Below are 10,684 nucleotides of genomic sequence, written 5' to 3' on the forward strand. Positions count from 1 at the left end.
GAAATTGTGGTGCATTTACACAATAACTTCATGAAATTCTCAAGCAAATGGATGGAACTATAAAATACCATCCTGAGTAAAGTAACGCAGTCAGAAAAGAATACATATGGTATATACTCATTAATGAGTAGCTATTAAGAAAAAAAATCCAAATATCCATGGTACAACTTAGAGACCACATTCAGCTCAAGAAGCAAGACCAAAGTGTAGATGCTTCAGTGCTACTAAGAAGGGGGAACAAAATAACCATGGGAGGTAGAGTGTGAGAGGACTTTGGAGGAAGAGAAGAGGCAGAAAGGAAAGGGGACAGGATCAGGTGTAGGAAAAGACAGGGGACATATACAGGGGTCAGGAAATCAAACAGAGGTATGTAACAATAGGGGATGGGGAACTGGGGATAGCCAACAGAAAGTCCTAGATGCCAGGAAAGGAAGAGGTTCCCAGGACATATAGGGATGAGATTAGCTGAAATAACAAACAAATGAAAGACAGAACCTGTAAAGACCATAGCCAAAGGTTAGGCAAGACACCAGTTGGGAGATGAGTCCACCCACCCTTCTCAAAATTTTAACCCAGAATTAATCCTGTCTAAAGGAAATACAGGGACAAAAAGTGAAGGCAGAGACTGAAGGAAAGGCCATCCAGAGACTGTCCCACCTGGGGATCCATCCCATATGTAGACACCAAAACTATTTACTATTGCTGATACCAAGAAGTGCTTGCTGACAGGAGACTGATATGGATGTCTCATGAGAAACTCTGCCAGACCCTTACCAATACATATGAAGATGCTTGAAGCCAAGCACTGGACTGACCACAGAGACCCCAGTGGAAGAGTTAGTAGAACTGATTCTGTGGTACGGGATTGCAACCCCATAAGAGGAACAACAATACCAACCAACCAGAGCTCCCAGAGCTCCCAGGGTCTAAACCACCAATGAAAGAGTAAACATGGAGGGATCCATGGCTCCAGCTGCTCATGTAACAGAGGACAGCCTTATCTGGCATCAATGGGAGGGGAGGCCCTTGGTCCTGAGAATGCTTGATGCACCAGCATAAGGATGACTAGGGCCAGGAGGCAGGAGTTGGTGAGTGGGTGAGAAGGATACTGTCCCAGGATGCTCCAAGTTTCCTGTGCCTGGTGGCCTCTTTGTGGGTCCCTCTTCAAACAGTTACTGGAGCAAAAGTAGGGTCTTACCTCTGGGCTTAGAAGTGAGAGCACTCCTGGAAGATCAGCTCTCTCTGGGCAAGATTTGGGTATGGAGAGCTGTGGGACAACCTTAGCTCAGGGCACAATAGAGACTGGAAACAAGAAATACTTTTCTAAAGGATACATCACCATTGAGTTTAAGAAAAATGCTTAATTTCCAAATTATCAGAAAAATAAAATCCCTAAGAAAATTATAACTTTCTTGATTATTGGTTTATGATGTGGTTAGATATCATCTCAAGCCCTATAGAATTATTTAGAGGACAAAATATATAAAATGAAGGACAGTATTTGTTAAAGTCTGTGGATATTTGAATTTTGTATTCTGGTTTTGGATATATAAATGAATAGAGAAGATATTAACAACATCAACTTCTATTAAACACAATTTCTGTGCGATGCATAAAACCTACTCCTGTTTATCATAGTTCCTGACCATTGAAATTTATTATTTTTGCATCTCTACCTCTTTCCAAGTCTACTACCCGTTCTCTATCAACTGAACTATATTATTTTTTCTTAGAACCTTCAAGAAAAAAATTATGCTGCTCAAAAATATTTTTGAATATGTGATCTTATACTAAAATGTGGTCACCTTAACAGGAGCTGTTCTCTTTGAGATACTGACCCTTCTTCTCCAAATAGCTAAGAACTGTGGGGCACTGCAAATTTGGGGATATTGTGATGTGCTCAAACTTCCTCTCCATATTTGTATTTGGTCCAAATTTAGGTCTTTGCATACTCTAGTCTCTTATTGTTTGCATCTTGGTCACTTTTAGATGTATTCATCCTCTACTGTATATAGAATCTGAGTGATACAATGGTCTATAGATCAGATGATAATTCATTAGGAATTATTTTAAAACTAGGTCTTCTTAGCAGTATAATAGTATTTGACTCTCCACTAAGTCCTGTTATATGGTTAGCTATATCTTCTTGGATAAATATTGGTACCAGATAAAGACTTTAGTATTGACCTCCAGGGTATATACTGATTAGTCAGTCACTGTTATATTTCTCAGAGTTCATGCTGGGTATAATCGATGGTGATATTACTCCTCTTTTACTGTGTAGAATAACCTCCATCTTGTGGAAACTAGGGGGTTCTATGTGACCACATTCTTCCTCAACTCCAGTAGAAGAATGTGGAGCTGAGCTTTTTATTCATTAGCCTCTAATGTCTAGTAGGAGTAATGTTGCATGGTTGTAGAGAATATTCATTTTAATTCTATATTACTGTACCCTATAATCCACCCCCAACAAACCTTACACATCTTCTTTCCATTATTTTCTTTTAAATCTTTACATTTGTGCATCCTATTCCCTCTCCTCTGGATTTCCTTTGTCATGGTCTCTTAGAAATGTCCTGATGTACACAAGTATTGCAACTGAAGCCCACACCTCTGAAGATTCACAGATGACATCACAGAGAATATGATGCTTGCATGTATGGGTCTATGTTATGTAACTTAATGTTATTTTCCATTCTCCATTGTTGAATTGTTTTTGCATGATGTGTAATTTTCTGAGTTCTTATATATTCTATATACTAACAGTCTTTCAGGTAAATAGCTGGTATTTTCCCATGTTCTAGGCTAGTGTTTTAGAATATTATGAATAGAGCACCAATGAAGTCATATGATCTTTAGTGTAGTCTTTGGAGAGCTTAGGCTATATATCATATAGATCATATGGTAAATCAACATTTAGCTTTTTTGGAATCCTTTTAAATTTCTTTCGAAGCTATTTAAACACTTTTCAACATTTCTCTGATATTTGTATTTCGTGTTTTATTAAATATCTGTTTTGTACTAATCTTCATTTTTCAATTGGGTTGTTTGTTGGCATGATGTTTTCTGAGTTCTTAATAACTAGATACTAACAATGTATCAGTTAAAAAACTGGCATTTGCCAGTGTTGTAGACTGTGCTTTTTTCCCCTTGATTGACCCTGATTTGTACTTTACAAAACCTTTTTAGTTTTAAAAGGTCCTGCTTACTAATTGTTGGTATTAATGCCTGAACTATCGGGATTCTATTCAGAAAATCCTTTGCTGTACTAAGGAATTCACATATACTTCCTACTTTCTACTTGATCAGATTTGAGGTATCAAGTCTTATTTTGAGGTCCTTAAGTCAAGTAGAGTTAAGTTTTGCATGTAGTGGGAAGCTAGAATCTAGTTTCTTCTACTTAATGTACCTATATGTTTTTGATGCTGCTGTAAATGATAATTATAATATATATATATATATATATATATATATATATATATATATATATATAACAGAGGCTACAATTCTTTATTCTGGCTGTTCCCAATAATGACACGGAGAGGCCAAGTTTATTAATAAGCTTTACCTTAATACCTGGGAATTGTATTGTAATTCCCTAAACTTATTTGACTATCTCTCAGCCATGATCCTAATAATTTTATTTATGGCTTTCTGTACTCAAGAAGGTTTTGTCTTTCCTCCTCATGGCAGGTCTTAATCTCCATTTCATTCTATCTCCTTCCCCTAGATAGCAGAATTCCTACCCTATTTTGTCTTCTGCATAGCCATTAGGAAATTAGTGTTTATTGACAAGGCAGAAAATTAATAGTAAGAATTGCTTACCCAAACTTGAAGTAGAAGAGTCTTGACATAAACATTACAATATCATGTCCTGATTGAAGCAAGATATGAAGAAAAAGAAACCAGCGATTGAATAACACAAAAATAGCCTTTACACAGTGCACAAAAGTGTTTTATCTATATGCTACCTTTTGTCCTTTTGTCCAATGTGTATTGTTATGTTTTGTATTTGTTATTTGTTTCTGTTTTTTTCTGTCAAAAAACATGTGAAATGTGGATGTATAGGTTTGTCCTCAATTCTATTCTATTATTAACTAACTGTGTTTTTATGTCAAAATTGATGGGTTTTATTTTTATACTCTATATCATTATGGAGTAATGATAACTCGAGTAGTTTTGGTGTTGTTATAACTGTCGTTCTTTAGGATTACCATCAATAAACAATGAAAGGAACAATACCACTTACAACTGCCTGCCAACATTAAAAGGACCTTAGAATATGTTTAATCATAAAATGACTACAAAGAAAAAAGAAAGAAAAGGGGCCCTTCTTTGTAACACTGAAAAATTAAATAGCAAAAAAATACCATAAGAAAAAAGTGCTTCAGTGAAAGTAGACTGGAAATATTAAATTTATGAAAATGTTCATCCTACTAGAAGCAAATCATACATTGAACATAATCACCATTAATCATCCACATTTAAATATATTTTACATTTAATCTGAAAAATATCCCAATATTTTATAGAGAAAAGCTAAAGTGTATATATATATATATATATATATATATATATATATCTCACTCCCTAATTTCCCTCGATAGAACTAGGGACATATATATTAAAATGCATTTTATATAAAAATTATTAAATATAATACATAAAAATATTCTTCTGTTAATTTACATACTGTTTGTCATAGCCATGCACGTAGCTAAGCCATGTTTCTGTCAGTAGATCAAAGCACAAAGAAATTGTAACATTTATATTTGTAAAAATTAATAAGAAAATTCTATTATTTATATTCTAAGTGAATAAAGTTAATACCGGAAGAAAATATATGCTAATATCATGTAATTCCTTAAAACAATCAAAACCAATTAAATCAGAATATAATATTGGTATCTAGGGACTATGCCATGGGGAAAATTTGAAAGCTTTAATAGTTAAGAAGAGAATATTAGAATGAAAAAATTATATTGTTGTTATATGATGTTTATCTCAAAATGTTTTAAGATATCATGTGTTCTTAAGAGTTATAGATATCATATACCTATATATACATGGACATAAGGAAACTGGTTGATGCTATGTGTGTCTAATTCTTTTTTTTTAACTTAAGGAAAATACTTTACAGTCCAGGTTCTTTATTTCTTTTGTGTCCATTAGGCCATGAGTTCGTATGGCATGGGCTCCAGCAGCTCAAGCTCTCTTTTGTTAGTCCTGACAAAGTGTGCTTCTCTGAGTGACTAAGGCTTCAAATGAACCCAGGTAAACTTCGTTTTGGCTTCCTTGGCTCCCTTTTTCTTCTGATAGCTCTCCTTCACCCGCTTCAGGAAGCTGTCTCTGATCTTCCAGTGCTCGTTGTGCTCAATCTACGAATTGATCCTCTGGGCTAGAATCTTGCCCTTAACTTGTTTGTTTACAATGGGGCCTGTGGCTTGCTGGGTGACATTGTAGACTCTTAAGGTTTTGCTGTGGTAACACTTATGGAGTATTCCTTTTTGTACAGTGCTCATTCCCTTGATGTCTACAATATCACCCTTGTAGATTCGCATGTGTGTAACCAAGGGAACAACTCCCTGGTTCCTAAAAGGCCTGGAGAACATGTACCGAGTGCCTCTCCTCTTTCCCTTTGTGTTCATCATTTTGGCATGGCTGCAAACGTGTGTCTGTTTCCTTAATGATTGTAAAGGTATCAAAGGTGTTTTCATATGTTCTAATTCATGCAATACTTTTTATTATTTTCTTTTTTTTTTTTTTTTTTTTTTTTTTTAGAGCTGGGGACCCAACCCAGGGCGTTGTTCTTTCTTGGCAAGTGCTCTTCCACTGGGCTTAATCCCCAACTCCAATACTTTTTATTAAATATATAATTTGTTTATGCATCATTAAAGCAGTTAATAAAGAAAGTAAGTAGTTAATTTTCTTATATATTGCAATTATTAAATTTATATTTTGCATTGCTAATAGGATTCTACATTTAAATGACCTTTTGAAAATTACTTTTAATTATAACAGAGTATTATTTTAATTTATTTTTATTTTGTTAATCATTGTCAAAACTGTAATTTTAGTATTTTTGATGCTTTCTTTTCTTTTTCCCCAAACTCTACCATATATTTCTTCCTTCTTTCCTTAAAATTAAAGGCCTTAAGCTTATTGTTATTGAACTCATACGTATATATGTATATATACATATTTCTAAATATAACCTTTGAGTCCATATGTTAGTCCTATGACTGTTTTCAGGACTTACCAATTTTTCATTGGACAATCAACTTGTGTGACAATCTCTGGTAAGGACAGTTTCAATCACTCTCAGTTTTGCTCAGTTGCTTGTATTTCTTTGGGTATAACCGAGGTCTTAGTAACTTTTTGGCTTAAAATTTTGTTTGTTTTTGGCCTCATCCTTCTTCTGCTCACAGGTTGGGCGGTCACATTGGCAAGACTTAATTGATGCAGCCTCTGATGTTCTTAGAAGAGATGTTTTCGCAGGACAGCTCATGGTTCGTTGCCTCTTACAATTTTCCACTCACGCTTCAACAATGCTGCTCGTCCCTTCCGTGTGGGAGTGATCCGTAGCAAGCATTTCCTTTCTCAGTTATTTATTTTTATGTGCACTGGTGCTTTACCTGAATATATGTCTGCGTGAGCGTGCTGCATCCAGTGCAAACTGGCCTCACAGACGATTGTGATCTGTCCTGTGCGTGCTGTGAATTCTACCAGGTTCCTCTGGAAGTACAACCAGAGCTCTCCACCGCTGACCCATTCCTCAAGCCTCTTTAATGTACTTTCTCAACCTTTGTGTGCACGTCTGTATTTAATGCCACCATTGATCATATTCTTGAGAGGATACGAACCTGGAAAATCTTCAAACAGCTGCCATATTGAACTGATACCATTTCGTGAGCTCCAACATCTGAAAATATTTAAGATATTGTTCCAGAGAAAGTATTTCCTCTGCTTTATTAAAGAAATGATTACTTTACACTGATTGACCTTTGAAGACATAGAGAAGGTCAAACTTTGCTACCTACTCTTTCCCATAAATTATTTGTCTTTTGGAATTTATCGCTTTAGGGGGAGAATAATCAGACTGCTTAGTATGTAGTCATTTTAGCTTTGTGGGAAGACACTGTGAATGAATCAAATGAATTAGACAGACCATCTTTCCCTCTTTGTCTACACATAAGGAAAAATAAATCAAGAAAGGCCCCAAAGGTAGGGATGCACCTGGCTTAGAGAATCAGCTACAAAAATGTTAAAATACTTCTATTGAAATGTTGTTTCATATAACTTATCATAAATCCATTATTATATCAAGATTTTTAAAGAATCAATTTCTAATTTTGTTTCTATAGACATAGCTAAACTCATAATTCAGCTAGGTATTGTATGAACACACAATGTGCAATTAGCCTGAATCTGTAGAGTAAAACTTATTCGTCATATATTTGATTAGGAAAAATGATCAACATAAGTGAGCCCAAGATAGACAGTATTCTTTATAGTAGAAAACCAAGACAGGAAGAAATTCACAGTTGAAAGTTCCCCATTTTTGTACTTTTTAAATTCTCTATTAAAATATTGACTTATAAATAATCTTTGTGTTCTTTTATTCCTAATCTCTTCCCATATAAATTTGATAATATGCCAGGGCACTTATGCATAGTTAGGGTACTTAGAAAAATTAAGGAAATCAGTCTGGTTGTACAAAGCTTAATTTCTGCATGTAACATTCATAAAATATTCATCTTTGGTTTCAAATTCTCCCAAGGGCACTGTAAAGGTTGTAAATTCCCTTAGAATTAGATGGCATCTAGATGGAGCTTTTCAGTCCTGTGTAAAAATCATATTCCTATTACATAAAAAAATACATCAAACTCTTGATTGACATATATAATAGATCATAATAGGTAATGACAAACCTTCTTTAAAGTTATTTAAACTTATTTACTTTGATGTCCTTCCTGTAATGCAGATCTCATATAAATAGTTTCAGTGAAGTTTCTGGTTAATATTTTTTTTATACTTTAAAGGTTTTCTCTGTGTTCCTTAGTTATCAATTTTCGCAAACAGATTGTGCATTTATGGACCCAATTGAGTTTTTTGTTTCACATTATTGACCAACAAATGCTTTCATTTTTAATTGCTTAAATTTACCTCTTAATTAAATTTTAAGTTTTTTTTTCAGTTAAGTGTGCAGTGCACAGACATTTGGAAAATATAGAATGGCAAGTTACTATGTAATTTAAATGTTGATTTCATTTGAAAAAATGATGGTTCTAAATTTAATCTGGTTTAATCAGGTATTAAATTATTCTGAATTCAGCCAATCATTTTGGTTTAGTATGTTATTGATAATTCTGTTAAATTGTGTGTGTGTGTGTGTGTGTGTGTGTGTGTGTGTGTCTGTTTCATCCTCAATAACTCTTATCCTTTCCTCTGTGTCCTCTGCCTCAGGTGTCCCTCGACACTGAGGGGACAAATTGGATGGAGACATCCTATATAGGGTCGAGTGTTGAAAGGTTTTTATTCTTTATGCAATGTCTGGCTATGGGTCCTTGTATTTTTTCCTCTCTGTTCCATAGGAAGCTTCTCTGATGCTGGCTATGTAAGAGACTAAACTCTGAGTGTAGCAGAAAGCCATTAGGACTCTTTCAATAAAGACGGGGGCAAACAGATCTGTCTTTCTCCAATTGATTGTGATAACCTTCTCTCAAAGTTAGAGTCTCATTTAATAGGATCTCACAATTACATTTTCCTAACATAGTGTAAGGAAAAAGTAAGTTACTGATAGAGATGTGCAGAAGACATCCTATGACAGGAATTACAAGCTTAACAAGAATTAGTGAGGGATTTATTTTATCTTACAACATGCTTCATTGCTGATAGAAATCATAAAGTATGTGCACACACCAAGAACCCTGAGGCAGTAGCTTAAGATGAGCCGAGAAGTGTTGTATACATGTTTGCTCCCTGTAGCTTGCTTAGCCTGCTTTCTTATAAACTCAGGACTACATGACCTGGAGTGAAACCACCAGCTGTGGCCAAATCAATCCGTAATTAAGACAATGACTGTCTAAAACTGAGCTGACCAAAGGCAACAACAACGGGTATGTTCATGTAGATAGTGGCATGCCCCTGAGTTCTTAACCCTACACAAAACCAACCAACCAACCAACCAACCAAACAAACAAACAAACAAAACAAAAAACAAGAACAAAATTCCCCTACAAACCAAAACCTAAAGAATGCTGAGAGCAGGAGGAATATCTTCTCCCAGAAACAGTACAACCAATGGTTATCCAATACCAGATGTTCAGCCTTGAAAGAAAACACACACACACGCACGCACGCACGCACACACACACGCACACGCACACATATACATATACACATGTACACACACACATAAACACACACATACACATACACACACATACACACATACACACATAAACACACACATACACGCATACACACACACACACATACACACATATACATATACACATGTACACACACACATAAACACACACACATGCATACACACATATACATATACACATGTACACACACATAAACACACACACATACACATACACGCACATACACACATACACACACACACACACACACACAGGAAGAAGCACCTATTTAAAAGTCGGTCTATGAACTTCAATGAGAATAAAGAAGTGTGTATTGGAGGGTTTTCACAATGCAAAGGAAGAAGTGAAATGTATGTAGTTATAATCTAAAAAATGTAAAGCATTTTAAAATAGCCTATAGAAAATCTGGATGAAGGTTTTGTTTGTTTGTTTGTTTGCTTTGTTTTTTTCCCATTTGAGTTTCCTCTTTACAGATGACTCAGGTATCAGTTTTAGAAAATTTTAGTGAAGGACTTATGAAGGACAACATTTTATGGAAGAAAGCGAAAACTCACATATTTATATTCAGAAAGAAAAAAAAGTCAGAACACAGTCTCCTAATCCTAACACTATCTTACATATTAGAGTCAGGTAAAGGTTGAGTTTCAGTGTGGATCCTTAATATAGATGCCCTGACCAACACTTATATTGTGTACTCCGTGACATACATATGAAAAAAAGGAAAACTAAATTGATAACTAACAATTTAATTCTAGGGTAGCAATTACTTAAAATTGTCTTAAAACTCTGGGAATATGGGACACCGTTCACTATCTGAGCTCCACTGGGTAAAGCGAAAATGAGAGGGAATAAATCAAAGTATTCCAGGATAAGAACGCCTTATGTAAAGTCCCTTTGGACAAGGGGAGATTTCATTTTCCTGGGTAACAGAGAGTAAGCTCTTGGGGTTATGTGAGACAATTCCATTTATTGAACTACTTTGAATCTATTTCTGCTGTCAATCAAACTCAACATTTCAAGTGACATACAAAAGTGAACAATTTTGTTTCCACTTTATTTTCCTTTTAGAAACTGACCTAGTTAGAGTACAGCTGTCACTGATGTCAATCTATGATTGCAGAGTCTTACAGTGCGGTGGGGTCATGCCATTTCATTTAGAGTTTTCTCTCCATGGTATATGCCATTGTTTTGAATGACACCATAATAACCCTAAAAAATTAGAGAGCAAATGGCAAGCAAAAATCTACTTGTCAGTGAATTTTCATATAAAGAAGTGTCACGGCTGATAA

At 35.1% G+C, this 10,684-nt stretch overlaps 1 pseudogene; it reads right to left on the reverse strand.

Moving 5' to 3' along the window:
- Positions 1-5,168: 5,168 nt before the first annotated feature.
- Positions 5,169-5,651, reverse strand: LOC116913121 (annotated as a pseudogene).
- Between the last annotated feature and the right edge of the window lie 5,033 nt (positions 5,652-10,684).

This window comes from Rattus rattus, chromosome 12 (genome assembly GCF_011064425.1).
Source record: "Rattus rattus isolate New Zealand chromosome 12, Rrattus_CSIRO_v1, whole genome shotgun sequence".
In the NCBI taxonomy this organism is placed as follows: Eukaryota; Metazoa; Chordata; class Mammalia; order Rodentia; family Muridae; genus Rattus; species Rattus rattus.